We start from the raw sequence: 16,918 nt of genomic DNA on the forward strand, positions 1-16,918 counted from the left end.
TTTTTGTTGCATTCTTACAGATCGAATTTTTTGTTGCATTCATACTTGATCTTGCGTCATTCGTGCGTGGGAATTTAAAATCGGAAATTATTTTTGATTCTGAAGCTAAAATTTTTTTGAAATGACGTTTTTAGTACATTTTTTGTCGAAATGTACAAGTTTAAAATTTTTTTAATATTAAATATGGTCTAGTGTAAATGCTGCGACTAGCTTCTAAAGGAAATAAGCAGCATCTCACCAGGATTAAAATTGCATAGTAACCAATGCCCTTGGAATGTCATCGTACGCGGATAAGGGGTCTTCCCTCTTATGACCAATTCAGAAACACACGAAAAAAGAGTTAATAATAAAGAGAAGCATCTCTAGCGGCGTAGGCGACATTTCCGGGTACGAGTTCTTATGCAATTTCAATCTTTATGATATACCTTGACTCCATTGGAAGTTGCTTAAGTCACTATTATTCATAATGTTCTTAAACTGGTTTAAAAAAAGTTTTTAAACTATATTTCGGCAAAAAGTAGACTGAAAATGTCATTTAAAAGAAAGAAAAACTGTGGCTTGAATGGAGAAAACTATAGAACTTTTGAAATCAACGATACGACGGTATCTCAGATGAGTTAAAACATCTCACATAACGGAAAATAAAAATTAAAAATTGTTTCTAATTAAATTCATAAATGTATTACTTACATCATTCTCCTTTGGCAATGAATACCTTCCTGGAGTTTATTCTTGTCACTTTATGACGCTATTTTAATCGAAATACATCGTATCTTAGTATTTTTTTAAAAAAATTATTATAAATATTTTCATGATTTTCTCTGAAGCTTTTAAAATTAGCTATAATAACTGTTCAAAGCTTTTTAGCGTGTTAAAAAATATATACAACTTTGATATGGTGCGAAGTTAAGCCCTATTATCGTATTTCTTGAATTTGACTGAATAACATTATGCAGTATCATCATCATAGTTGGCCAGACAGCCCAATGTGGGCCAATTCCTTCTTCTGAAGATTTCTCCATACCAACCTCAGATTTATCTTTGATCTTCAATGCTTTTCATTAATTGCAAGAAAATCAGACTCCACCGAGTCATTCCATCTCAACCGCGGCCTTCCCCGCTTTCTTCTACCAGTATCTTTTTTATTGTATCTAGTAAATCTTTTCTATTGCATCTTTTTTATTGCACTGTCATCGCTCATTCGAATCATGTGGGCCGTCTAATTCATTTTATTTATTTTTATGTATTTAATAATATCGGGTTGTTTATAAATTTTGAACAGCTCAAAGTTAAATCTCCTTCTCCAGTTATTGTTTTCATTTACACCTCCGCAAAATCTTTCTCTCAAATATTGCGATAAAATTTTCCTCCAGTTTTGTCATTGTTCAAGCCTCAGAAGCATGTGTCAAAACCGGCCTGACAAGAACTGACAATTACAAGTTTTTTAAATTAGGAACTTTGTTTTTCTACCGAGAAACCTAGATTTAATAAATCTTTCTAGAAAAACAAAGTTCTTAATCTACAAAACTCTTGTCAGACCAATCATTATACAGTATGGGAGCAACAATTTCTCAATTGTAAAGCTTTAAAACGTATTTAGAAATATATACATACATATTTATGTAATAGGCCACGCTGTGAGCCCCTTAATTGGTCTATAACAAATTCCTTTTGTATGGTAGTATAGTATGTTATAATATAATACCGGACCTAGTTTAAATATTATGGGTTAATATAAATGGTTATATAAATATATACTGCTTTTAAAGTGCCAGACCAACTTCTTTTCTATAATTATTTACCGGGCTCCCTAATTTGTTTATAATTATTTCCTAATTTATATAAAAATAACAACATTTTAGTTCTTTTTGACAGCTTATTAACCCTTAAAGTGAATGAGACACGTTCCTATTGCAATCAAGAATATATTTTGACAATTGAAAAATTACCAAGTTTGAATCATAAAAAACAATCTAATTGTTACTAAAAAAATCTGTTAGTTTTCTGGAATTGTATTTGGGTAAAAATAAAAAATCCAAATAAAAGTAGATTGAAAAAACAATGTTTTTTTTTTTCAATTTACTTTTGTCCAAAATATTATCAATAATTAAAGGAAAATTGCAAATTAAGGAAATTTCATTGATGAATAACTATTTCTCTCAGATCTAAATAACTTCTAATTATTGTTCGGAAATGAGCCGATTTGGAAAATTTTACTTTTAAAGAAAAAGATTTCGGGTATTTTATGCTGTATTTCACAGTAAATTATTAAAATGCTAAATATAATACTATTCACTTATTTTGACTCAGATTATTATAAAATAATGAAACAGTAAGAAAATTTTGTGTCATAAAAATTCTGCATTAAGAGGTTATGAGTAAAAAAAATTGGAAAAGTATTATGGTTTAATATACTGATATTATGCACTGTTAGAAATTTTTCGGAAAAAATGGTTAAATAACAATTTATGGAATGGTTATTTTAACATTTTTAATCAAAACAGTCAAATAACCGTAAATAAAATGGTAATTAATCTGTTAAGTTTGAGAAAAACTGTTTATTAACTGATTTCACCTAATACGGTTAAACGACCAGACTCTATCTCACCAACTAGAACCACCTAATGAAGCTACTTAATTCGTTGTAATTGCGTACATATCATAGCCAAGCGGGCTTATCTGTCCATCTCATAACTGGCAGAACTGGAGCTCGAGTCCTAGTGTTGACACCACACCATTTCTTCCATTCCTTGCAACACATGAAGAATTTCCAGTGTCCGGCACTCTCCAATTACTATTACTTAACGAAAAGCTGACCTCCTACGTCTAGTTAAATAATATTGTTCTTTTTACGTTTTTGAAAAATGCTGGTGGTAAACCGTTCAGTTTTGTATTCATGGCTTTATAACCTTACTTTTTTTAAATGGTTTTAATACCATAAAAGAAAAAAAATGTTCTTTACCGTAAACTTTACCGTTAATCGGATGGACAGACAGCTGCCAGTTATTTTACCATAATTTCAGAATGAAAATTTTAACAGTGTGGCTGGACGTTGAATTAATTTATCGGAGAGTGTATGACAACTAAATCTGAAAAAGAACTGCATGACATGCTAAATAGACATATAAATAGAATACAACAAAACAAATGTTTTTTCTGCAGTCCAGATGTTTCAAATCTAAAATATAACAGAGACATCTATCCCATAGATTTTTTAATAAATTTTTTTAGATACTTTTTCTTTTTTGTATCACTTTCACTTATGTTTTTTTATTGATATACAGTTGGTGAATATTTGTACTTTTTTATTCTATTTAGCATCTTCGTAAGCTAATGCTCTAATTTTTATTGCTCGTGAAAACGGGTTAATTAACTATGAAAAAACGAAGTGAAATTGAAAATACAAAGTGAATAAAGTTTTAACACTTCTGAAAGAAAATTATAGCGATTATTAAATTTGATAGTTATAAAATTAAATAAGTAATAATAAAATATAATACCAAAATTCATATTTAATAAGTTTTTTTCTTTCACATTGTTTTCTTTTTAACGTATATTTAGGAGATTTATCAGTCACTTTTTTACTTTTTTAGTAATAATTCTAAAACAAAGATAAATGAGAAATTAATGTCATGAAACATTATTGTATAAATTTGGTCTTTTATAAAGTTTTACTCTAATTTTTTAAAAAATTAAACGTGATCTATACACGTGCTCCATTTACTATTCATTAAAAATAATACACTTAACTTTTAGATCTAATATTACAAGTTCAAATAGTATTGGTATTTCAATAACTCGCCTACGTATTTGTTCCCACTTAGATACGGAATGAAGGGATGTTTCTCATTTGATGTTGGAGTTTTGGGATTTTGACGTCACGCTCCAAGAGAACCTATAAAATAACAGGAGCCAAACTGCGCCGAACCAATTCTTTTTATCTGAGCGCGCTTCATTTCCAAGAGCTTTCACACTGCAATTTGTGCGAAAGCCTGAAACAACACCTTCGTTGCTTTCAAGATACTTTCTAGCTCAACTTTCTTTCTAACAAGTATTATGTAAGTATTATTTTTTCAATTATAATCACTCCAAATGCAAAATTTGTGCTATTTTAAGAAAAAATGTGTGCACGTCTTTCCTAAATATTTTTTTAAAATGAAAATTAGCAGGAATTTAATCTAGGGGTTAGGTTTATTTGAAAATCCTGCTTTTTGGAAATTAATAATTTTTGTCCTATATATTCAGTGGGCAAATTTACATCGGTTTCAAAAGAGAAGCTTTGAAATAAAATAAGTTAAAAGATTTCTGATTTACGTTACTTGATAACAAAATGCTTTATTTATTAAAAAATAGTTTATAACATACATTTAATTATATCGTTTAAAAAATATGATATTATGAATTGACTATCTCTAAAATAATTATTCAGTTTTTGAATTTATATTTTTACATATTATGCAGGTATTATGAAAAACGTTGCTTTCGCTTTTAATATTTCTATGTTGATATGGAATTTTAAAGTTTATAAATTGAATAAAAATAAATTTTTAATGACTTAAAAAAAACATTTTTACGAAGACTAGTATGATTTTTTTTTTACTTTTCATGTGTCAGATTGCACATAAATCATTGAACGTATTTTAATTTGAAGAAAAATAACTTTTTAATAATCATATATATATTTAAAAAAATATGAAGTCTTAAATGATAAATCTTCTTGTGACACATATTTATTATATCTTTGAATTTTTGACAAATTACCCTAATACTATGGGATGCGTTGCTCCTTTCTGCAATATTTCTTTTGATAAAAGGAAATTTTACAATATTAATTCATACATATATTCTCAGTAAGAAAACTATAATTTTTTCTCTTAAATTTTATTTTATTTTTTAGTTCTGAGATTGCACCTGAAAAATCCATTAGATGTTTCTCAATTTTTAAATCCGTTAGATGTATCTCAATGTTTAACGTCAAAACTTTTGTTCTTATATACATATTTGCTTTTTAAAAATATTGCTACGATCTTTTTAAGAGTATTCATTCTTTTGTGACGTGAATTCTTTTAATTTTTGAATTTGTATTTTAACACATTATATTAATTTATTTAAAGTATAATAAATTTAGTATAATAAATTATAGTATAATAAATTTAAATTGGAAATTACTATGAGTAGAAGAAACTAAAATTGTTTCTTCTACTTTTCCTCTACTTGCCATGTCTATGGCTATACTCTAAAATAATTTAATAGTTTAGAAAAAATATTCAACTGTTTAAAAACAATTAGTGATATTATAAAACGGTTTGTAATGTTTTTTTTATTGTTGTAATAAACTATTAAAGGGTGTTTGCGCAAAATCATGTTTCAATATCTTTTATCGAGAAAACTGTAATATTTTACACAATTTCAAAAGGAGGAGAATTTGATTTCTTTAAAAATCAAAATCCCTGGGGTAAACTTTAATATACATTTTATGAATGTTGAAATTTTAGGTTTGTGTATTACTTTTAGCGCTATTTTAGTTTTATGATATTTTAAGGCTTCAGCAATATTTATTTCTTACTTGAGAATATTTTTTCTCGAAATTGAGCAAAGTTTTAAAAAATACGATATATATTTAGTTCTTATTTTTGTTGTCCTTTTTGTAGTCATTAAATATGAATTCATTTTTTTCTAAACCTTCATGATAGCACTATAACTACATCAGTGACTGTAAGCAAGTAGTGTAGGGTATAGTTAATTCCGTGAAATAACGAAAAGAGGTACGCTGAAATGTGAAGATTAGAGAAATTAAAACAATCAGAATATTTTGAGCAATATTATAAAAATTTAAATGTTATGGGGAAATGTTATTAAAATCGTAGGTTTTCAACGCTGTTTAAACAGTTGTCTAAAACAGAAGTTCCCAACTGGTGTTCCACGTAAATTCCAGGATTTCAAGGGTTCCGAGAATTAGAATTATTTTAACTAGTTATTTTTGAAATTTGTAATTAAATTAAGATCTAATTACTTAGCCACTATGTATTACTTCCTCTAATTTTATGAAATTATTTAATTGAAATGCTTGTGAAGAAAGAACTTACAAAACGATGTTTTTTTCGATTTACAATATAATGCATGATATTGAATGAATGAATTTCAATGAATGAATAACTAATTAAATTATGAATGAATTATATAAAGAATGAACTATAAAATGAATGAATTATGAAATTGATGAATTATACAATGAATGAATTATAAAATGATGTACATTTATGAAAAAAAATATTTGTATATTTCTCATCGAGTAAAAATAACCAAATTAAGCAGTGAAGAATGTATGGTTGCTCTGATAACCATTCTAAAGGTTCATTTTCTTCCTTTTCCATTTTAATTCTAATGAAAACAATACTTCAGCTTATATATCTATTAAAATCAAATTAAAAACTAGACTTAAATGCCCTACAGATTTGCGAATTCAACTGTTTAACAAAAAACCCATTTTAAGACTAATATTGATAAAAACGATATGATGAAACAATTTCAATCTTTATTTATTCAGTAAATATTTTCCAAATAATTAATAAAATTTAGATGGTTACATGTTTCTATAATAATTAACAGTATTTTGTTCATTTATGTATTCATAATTGCCAGTAAATTTTATTGATTAAGTTGCGGAGTTCCGCCAGAAGAAGGTGAATCACTTAGGGTTCCACATCCTAAAAAATTGTTAACCGCTTGTCTAAGATGATTTGATTCAAAGATGTACGTTAGAGATGAATTGTTTCACAGAAAAGCATTTTTCAACCTCAAATGTTATTTTGTATATAATATTCATAAATTAACATGCAAACTAAAAATGTTTAATTTCAGGTAAAACATGCTCTAAACCACCAATAATTGTATTTCAACTTATAGCTTTGTAATAAGTTTATATATAGCTGTTATACTACTGTTACGAATCAATTTTAATTGAATGAACATCCTGTTAGAATATTAATTCTATAATTATGGTAAAATAAGCAGCAGTAGTCTGTCTATCCAAATAACCGTGAAGTTAACGGCAAGAAACATTTTGAATCCGTTTAGAACTAGTATGGTATATAATATTGATACATTAACATACAAACTAAAAATGTTTAATTTCAGGTAAAACGTGCTCTAAACCATCAACAATTGCATTTCAACTTATACCTTTGTAATAAGTTTATATATAGTTGTTATACTACTGTTACAAATAAATTTTAATTGAATGAACACCCTGTTAGAATATTAATTCTAAAAGTATGGTAAAATAAGTGGCAGCGGTCTGTCTATATGAATAACCGTAAAGTTTGCGGTAAGAAAATTTTTTACTTTTGCGGTTTTGAAACCGTATGCAACTAGTATGGTTATAAAGCCATGAATACAAAACCATACGGTTTTTTAACCATTTATTACTAGCATAGTTTCAAAACTGAATAAGAAAGAAATTTAATTCGACATAAAAGCTAAGATTTAACTCAGTAAAGGCATTGGCTTAGTAAAAGCTTAATAAGTAATAGGCATTGGAGAAGGCAGGACAGTGGAAACTGAAGGTGTTGAAGGAAAAGGAGGAAATATTGTGGTGTCACCCCAAGTTCTGTCGATCATGAGATTGATACATTATCCTTCTCGTTTATGTATCAATAAGTAAGCAACTAAGTGACTTCATTAGATGGGCCAAGTTAGTGCAATGAAATTCAGGTTGTTTAACCGTATTAGGCGAAAGCTGTTAATTAATGGTTTTTCTCACAGTTAACAATTTGATTACTATGCTAAATCATATTTATTTAACTGTTTTGTTTGAATATGGTAAAATAGCAATTAAATAATTTGTTATTTAACCATTTTTTCCGAGAAATTTCCTACAGTGCATATTATGCATTTTAATAAAGGAATTATTTTTCTAAAAAAGGAAATATGCTTCTGCATTTAAGTACAATTTATAAAAATTGTTTTTAATAATGTATATCTCTAAAGTATAGTTCAATATTACAAAATCAATGCGATATGGCTGAGAGCAGGAATTAATTGAAATCAAACTGAAATTTTAAAACAATTTATCTAACCTCTTGATTTCGTGTATCCTTTGTTGCATATCATTAAAGGAATTTAATACGGATAAGGAAGTAAAGAACGCAATAAAGGGACTAATAAAAGGAACTTAATACGGATACGGATAACAAAGGAATAAAGGAATTAAAATAGACTTATAAGATTTTTTTTTCCGATTTCCAGAACGAAAAAAATTTTTGAGGAACTATTTTTAATGATATCAAAATTGTAACACATGCAATTCTTTCTGATCTAGAATGTACTGACATTAGAACAGACGCAATTCTAAAATGTTTCAGAATTGTGAGACTAAATGATTAAATGAGCAATTACACAAGAAATTTTTTAAACTATTTTCTAAATCGGTATCCAGGAAGAATGTAAATCAGAATTTAAAATCGTGAAATTACGTATTAAATGAGTAGTTTTATCATTTTCGAAAAATTGACGAAGCCTGTTGTAATGAATTCTTTGATCTATAATGCATTTGCTATAACATTATAATCGTCCCTTCTTAATAATGATTTAATCATGTTAGTTCTGCGGTTAGAAACAAAAATGTCTCAAAACTATCTAAATGCATTGCAAAATGAGCGCAAATCATTAAAAAAATAATTATACATTTCACGAAGATTAGTTTGTGCATTCTAAGTTAAAAGCGTTTCAAAATTACTATTTTTTTTAAAATTTTAACCGAATTTCCCAATTTGAATTTAGAATACATCTGAAAAATGAAAACTTTTTTTGCAGTAATTTACGCTAGTTTTCGCTAAATTGCACTTGACTTGTTATCCATAAAAATGATTTACGGACTCTCGTTTAAACCCTCAACGCACGACGTCCAGAGGCGCAGAAGACCCGCGCACTCGTTTAATTTTAGCTTATAAATTTTTTTATTGGGTGTTACGTGATCACCAAATTTTTAAAAGGCTTTTTAAGCATTAATACTAAAAATTATGCCCAGTTGATAAAGCGAAATAATGTTTAAGCGAAGAATAAATGAATACCAATTACTGGCAAATCATAGCATCAAGACCTGCTTAAGTGCCGAAAGAAATATAGACTTAGGTAATTATTCGAAATACCTGTAGGTTTCTACCAGCGATGAAACTGGTCTTGATGTTTCCATTTTGCTTTTCTCATCAGTAGTTTGACAGATTTGGAGAGGGTTTTTCTCCACTTAATATTATTTTACGAACCCTTACCAGCATATTTTTTAAGCTTCTTTTTTTATTTATATATTTAGATTTGTATTGTTATATATATTTTTGATTTATATAAAACTTCTTTTAAAAAAATATAGATATTTAGGTTTTTAACTGCGTATCACTCTGTATATGTAAAAAAAAGCTCATTAATTTGTTTTACATTATGTTTTTTTTTAAATGATATTTCTTTTAAAATTTTTCTAATAAAATGAAATTTTTATAACAGATTACAAATAAAATCCAGTTTATTAAATTACAATAAAACATATAACCTTGTATTTAAGCTCAAAATTATAAATTACATTTCAAATTATTTGCATATCTAAATATACCTTTTAAAACTTTTGTAAGACAGTTATTTAAATGCAATATTTCAATTATTAAAGATTTTTAGTCTTTTTCAGTAAAAAAGATTTAAACATTAAAATGAACCTTTTTTAAATTTAAAATTATTTTGTTAAATTTTTAAAAACGCTGAAAATTTCATAAATTTCGGTTTTGTGATTGCTCTATCTAAATATAAAATCTTAGGAATTTATTTCCTCATTTACTTTCAAATGTTTACGTTATACAATAAAAACAGACTCTCTGTGCAAAAAACTAAATTAACTAACTATCTGAAACTAAAGCATAATCCTTCCAATAAGCTAACGTGTCACATTTAAGTTTCGTTTTATTGATCAGCTGACAATATTTTCGATTGATTTCATAAATTTTGTCAAGATAATTACATGCTCCAGTTCATGAAAGAAAAATATAAATTTATAAGAAGGTAAAGGTAATCTTTTGTAACACTAAGCCGATTAATAAATAAATAAATCCATAATATCACATACGAGTACATTTAGTTTTTATAGGAAATGATTTTATATTTAATTAACAAATATTTATGCAATAATATATAGCAAATATGCATAAAATTCTTGGCGTCAGTAGCAATAATAATGATTGTTTTGTAAATAAATTGTTTCGAATATAATATAGAATGGATTGAATATGATTTCTTTAATAAAAAAAATGAATGATTTTAATAAGGATTTACTAAGACTTTTTAATTCAACGCATTATTAAAATTTTAATGATAATTCAAATTGCGTTAAAATTTTATTAGAGTTTAATGTATGAAAAGTACAATTTTAGACATATATAAGGTGATCAGGTGGCCTCAAATCTTGAGGACAGTCCTTGAATTTCAGAAGCTTATAAACTCCTTGAGGACAGAAAATGTCCTCAAATGTTTACATATGATTTCAAATATTCTCGATTTTCGCCGAGAACATTTATTATTTTTCTTATAAACAGTGAAATATCGAAAAAAAGAGGGGAGAAAACATGTTTTTTTAAATTAAGTTAATTCTGTATTTTAGAGAATACGAACAAAAAGCAAAAAATCAACACGATAAAATGAAAGCTCCCTACTTATCTGAAAATAATTTAATCAAAAATTATCAAATTTTAATAATTATACACTCACTCATTTTACAAGTGTTAAATAAATGCAGAGGAATATCATAAAATAAGTGAAAACTGAAGGAAATCAAGTTTTCTGAAGATTGTTCTGCATGTGGTATTAGTTATAAATTAGAAATACAAGGAAATCTTAGTTGTACAGATGAATTAATATGTTACATAAATATATGGGTGTGCTCGAAGCGTAAAGGTTTAGAGGACTTTTTACTGATTTATCTGAAATCAGGGTTTAGAAATCTGGTCAACTTAGATATATCTAACAATGCATCTGTCTCTGCCATTAATACAGGTGAGACATTGTTTTCTATGATTGAAACCAATAGATAGAACTAATAATTTAGAACAGATGCAACTGATAATTTGGAAGTTATAAGGGCTTTATGTTCAAAAAATAGTTTTTCAGAAGTAGTCAACTGGTGTATTGTTTCCTATGCATTTTATTGATTGTATTAAAATCAAGTAACAATATCAAAACCAAGTAGAAAAAATTTATAATTATAGGTATTATGCGTAGGCATAAATTTGATCCTTTTTTTCCCTCCAGTGATAAATCAGTATAATCAAAAAACATAATTTTTGCATGCATAAAAACTTTATTGCTTGTAAAGCATTAGTTTTATCAATTCGGGGGTTTGCATCGTTCTATATAGCGAACAAAAATACACCGAAACAATATCTTATTGTATTTTAGATAGCAAACATTAAACCTTTTCTTTGTCCCCTTCCTCTGCATTTAGAAATTCCAGAAGGCCTCTAGGCTTACAATTACGACTTTTATGTAGAATTTGGTGCCTGTATCCTCAATATCAAGGTAATTCCGCTAAGTTACTTCTCTGGAAGAAGTGTATAAAACAAGCCGAGATTTTAGGGGAAGATAAAAAAAAAGGCGAATGGTATTTCCTTTAACTATTTTGAGATTCTTTTCCATATATTAAGTATCCGCAATTTTCTCTATTAATTTCGCATTCATCTTATTACGATCATTAACACTATACTTTTATTCAAATATTGTTATACTTTTTTTAGTTAAGAAACCTCTATGATAGATTTATTATTTGTTTTCCGTTTTTCGGTGGTCAAGGATACAAACATTATGCAAAAAATTATGTGTTTGTATTATTATTATTTTTTAAAAAGGCAAGACTTTCACGGTTTCAAATTTATCAAATTTATTTAGCTATGAAGCAATACATCTGAAAAATTATAATAGGCAACTCTATGACAATAGGATCATACATGTTTTGGATATTTTAACTTTAATTTATTTTTCAGAAATTTTTCATCTTGATGTCAAACTTAAAAAAAAGAATTTAAAAAAAAGGAATATGGAATTTTAAATTTTAATTATCCGTAAATTTTAATGGCAAAAGTTGCTGAAGACAAAATTAATGTTATTTGATACAAAATCGTGCAAAAATAATTAAATGAAAGAAATATATTTTTAATAATATCACAAATCAAAAATTGAAACTTAAAAATAAAAAGTTTCAAATTTAATCTTTTTAAATGTGTTCCATAAAATTCTTGACAAAAAACAGAGTTGGTAGTAGTTAGTACAATAGTACATTGAAATTTTAAAAAAAAATCAAAAATGTGTCTGCTTCCTTTAAAATATTTTTATATTTATAGATTAAATTTACAATCAAAATGTAATATAATTATGTTAAAAGCTTTTTATAATGTGTTAATAATTAACTGTTAACAATTTTAGGATTATGAAAAAGCAGTCTCTAATCGGTCATAGTTTGAAATCAATAATTGAATTTTCCTTCTAATTGATAAGCATTCTAAAACACTCGTTTTCATTCAAAAAAATGTCTTGATACAAATCTAATACAATATATAAACTACAAAATTAAAGGAAGATTTAATCTGAATCCATTATACGAAAAAAAAACTACCCAGTGAATAATTAATCATAAAGATACATATAATCTCTATCAATCATAACTTGTTATAATGCATATTTTTTCACATTTAAAAAATGCAATCCTCGCAATGATTAATAAACATGAAAAATATACATGTAGATGTTAATTCTTTAGAAAAAATATGCATAAAAAAATCGGGAAAAATATTGGAGGAGAGAATGTATCAAGAAGAACCATTACTCCCTGGGGAGGATGGAATGTTTTTCAGAGATCAATTTTCGAAAAAATAATGCATCCCTGAACAAAAATGCATTTTTTATGCATACTGGTACATAAATCTATTTTAAATTAACTTACGATATCAGATTTGTTTAGAAACAAGTAGCAATATATGTGTTTCTTTGTATATCACGGAAATGATACCAAGAATAGTATTGAATGTATACACCGTACAAAAGATTTTCCATTCTATTTGAATAGTGATTTCATATTTTATTTTCTAAGGCAAAATTTTATCTGGAGACCTATAAAATATGCCTATCTATGCCTATACCTCCATTCATCTATACCTACCTTCTAAATTAGACCTAGAAAACTTTATTCTACATTTAAAAAATAAAAATTACATTGTATTAGCTGTACACAAAAGTGTGCGCAATCAGTTTAAGCACTCCCAAGTGAAAAATTTTAAACAAAAATTTATTTTCATATGTCTTCCTCCATTTCTCTTGTCTCTTACTTTTAGGAAAAGTTATAAAAAGTTTTTTTCGTTCTGACCAGATATTTGTAGAAAATAATTTAATAAAACGTTCACTGTTAAAAATAGATTAAAAAATATTTGATTGAATATAAATATTTGATTCATTCATTAAAACGCAGAGATGTAAAAAAAATTAAGAAAAAGATTAAAAGCTCCAAAGAGCATTTTTTTTAAAAAAGTAAAAAGGTAAAAAAAACTGTACTTGCAATTTTATTCAATTTGCACATGGATTTTTCTCCAGTGGATAAAAACGCACATCAGTTTCTGAATTACTTGGCTTTCATTTGAATTCGAATCTTTATTTTTTCTTTTATAACATAAGATAGCAGTTTTTAAATGCAACGTAAGAGCTAATCAAAAAGCTTAAAATATGAAAGTAATATTTCAGATTTTAGTAATTAAAAATTGATATAAAAAGTTTGATGGAAATATTTTATGCCACACTTGAACTTTTATTCATTTAAAGATCAATACTAAAGCAAAACAAATGATTAAATAAATATGACTTAATAAAATTTATCTTTTATTTCTCGTGAAAATGAGTGATGCAGCTAAAATAATCAGCCTCATATCATTAAGCGGGAAAAAATCAACCCAGCTATACTTAAGCATTAGAAACTATTTTATTTAATTTATTCATTTGCTAATTAACTGATCTTTTCATTCACTGAGTTGCCTATGTTGTGATTTGCCTTTTCAATGATTTGGACATTCATTTGATTTTATAATTATGCATTTATTCTTCATTACTTAACTGTGAAAAAATTCTGTTACAATTATAGTCCTGTATGGTAATGATATTTCCGGTAACAAAAAAAAAGCTAATCTGGTTAACACAACCGAAATATACAATATTCAAAGCATTGATTTTGTGACCTTTTCGTTCCTGTAGTGTAACAGTTTACCGGAAATTCTAGTTTTCAAAACTATAGTCCTGTCTCCCCACTTTTAGTTAAAAATATAAAATTGAAAAGTAAATTTTCCGAATAAATGATTTTCATACCATGCTTTAAGGCATCATGATAAAAATAATCAAATTTTTAGCACATTTACTAAATTTTAACATACATTATAAAACTATGCTCCAATGTTAATTTTATTAAAATCTTTTCCAAAAGACTTCGTTAAAACTTACCGAGCTTTTTGGTGTTCCCATAGAGCTAGAAACCCGGTACATCTTACCATATTTTGGTAGTTTTTATCAGATTTTTTTCTCAGAGCTTACCACATACATTCATATCTTGATAAAAGTTTGAAGCGATTAATAATTTCAATAAGATAAAAAAAAATTCGATATGATATCGAACTTCGATGAAATATTTTCTATAATTTGATGAACTAAATACAAACAAAGTGTTATCATAGTATTAAAATGAAACATTAAACAATTTTTACTAAAGTTGATATCTACCATCCACATGCGAACATAAAGTGATGAAACTAGAATAAAATAAAGTAATTTGAGTTTTTTTCTTATCCCCTACCTAAAAAGAATATTTCTTTTAATAAAACAACAGTTCAGATGAATTTTTAGCATCTTAGATGTTACAAGTATTTAGATTCTAATTTAAAAAGAAAGATAATTAGTTTAATTATTGTTTTGCTTTTGCATTTCTTGATGAGAAGTAAAAATTTTATTGTGTCCAAAGAAAAAAAATGAAATAAGTCAATCGAGCTATGCGGTATCGAAACATATGTATATTAAAATATCAAAATGATATTAAATGAACTTAAAATGCTTTTTAAAACTGCTGCATCACCTGTAATATTAAAAAAAAAATTACATTAAATTCTAAATTTCAGATGATAAAAATTTCAAAACGTATGTGAAACCCTCTTTATAAAATATTTCAAATTTTAACAGTTCTTTAAAGAATAGAGAAAATGGTGCACATTTAAGTAGTACTCTGTAAATGTATTTTTAAAAATTCTTTACTTATCTTTTACCTTAAAAATCATTGAAGAACAGGAACTTATAAGTCATATCTACGTCGCTCCCAATGCATTAAAAGATGTTATTATTTCGTAATGTTTGCAAATATATATTTTTTAGTACGCATATTTTGGTCGAGAGATTTTCTTAATAACTGATTGAGCGTAAAGTTAGGAATCCATTTTCCATTTGTAGAAAATACCAAACTCTTAAGTATAATTTCGAATGCTAATATATGCAAGCATTCACTTTCGAGCTAAGCACTCGGTATTTTTTACCTTCATTTAATATCTCTTATGCTTTCATTTTTCAGTTGGAGTATTAATGTAAAAGTTATTTTAAAGTAAATATAATTTTTTAGCAATTGCAATCAATTGTGATTCTCTATTAGAGGTTTTCTTCAACTTTTAAACTATCTTTATAAGGTCTATTTAGAAAAAAATTGGTTCCGATAATAGTTCCTTCTATAAATATTTTATCATAAAGAATAGAACTTTATTAAAATATTTTGAAAACGAATTCTTCGGAATATTTTGTATTTTAAAAATGAATTATTGCACAAAATTCTTCCTTCGTAAAATGCTTGATTTTTACTTCTTTTAAGTTGCATTCTTTTCCTTCTTCGGTAGCAAACTTTGGTAGTTGGAGGTACCCTTTTGGGAAAATTGGCATTTTTCCCCGCCAGTTGTTATTACGTCCGATGCCCTGGCAGATAATATGGTTCTAAACACAAAACATAATTAAAACATTTTTCAGAATCAGAATTCAGAAATCAGAATTCTTGCATAATCATCTTACATCAACATCTTACATCAAAATAACAAAAGGAAATAACGTACAAATGGAAATGCCTGTTAAATAATATGCACCTTAATAAAGGAAAAAAGAAAAGGGAATATATATTTAGAGGTTTCTGAGTGGGTTGCCAGAAATGAAACTAAATCGTTCATCCTAGACACCTCTAAATATAGCATAGCTCAAATACGGTTTTAAAATGTTAGTTTGTAACAGACAACGTTTTGCAATGTTTTTGTGCATTGCTAAAATACAAAACATATGATTTAAGTCAAGGTATTTTCTTATATTGTTTTTGTTTTTTATATTTAAAAAATAAGTAATTTTGAAGAGCAAAATCAAAAGAAATTTTTTCGGTAATACAATAGATTCCTTTTTTTTAAATGCCTCTTGGAAAAACAGGCGGCAGAACAAAAAAAAGCAATGATATTAGCAATATTTAGGATTGGGTAGTTTTATATATGTGAATATTATAAAATATGTGAATATTATTAAATATAAGAACATTGTAAAATATATGAATATTATAAAATATGTGAATATCATAAAATATGAGAATATTATAAAATATGCGAGTATTATAAAATATGTGAATATTATAAAACTGCTAAAAAGGTTATTATAAGGGCCATGATTGTCCATAAAACAGAAATTTTTAGAAATAGAAGTTAACATCTCATAGAAAAATTCAATTTAGTTACTATGCATTAGCTATAGATCGGATTATTCGGGTAACATTTTGCGAAAGTACTACTTTATTAAATAGCGAAAGCACTACTGTAGTACTACTGTATAAAATATTATTGGCATCAATCCG

General features: G+C 26.5%; 1 protein-coding gene across 1 annotated transcript in view; it reads left to right on the forward strand.

The window, feature by feature from the left end:
- The window catches only part of CCAP (Crustacean cardioactive peptide), a 335,921-nt gene that overhangs the window by 112,197 nt on the left and 206,806 nt on the right, over positions 1–16,918 (forward strand). Inside the window, exon 2 of the mRNA XM_087157774.1 lies at positions 3,825–4,058. The gene's annotated coding sequence lies outside the window, so the exon portion shown is untranslated. The remainder of the gene's footprint in view (positions 1–3,824; positions 4,059–16,918) is intronic.

The sequence above is a fragment of the Parasteatoda tepidariorum genome, chromosome 2 (assembly GCF_982258835.1).
Source record: "Parasteatoda tepidariorum strain Cologne lab strain chromosome 2, Ptep-v5.0, whole genome shotgun sequence".
In the NCBI taxonomy this organism is placed as follows: Eukaryota; Metazoa; Arthropoda; class Arachnida; order Araneae; family Theridiidae; genus Parasteatoda; species Parasteatoda tepidariorum.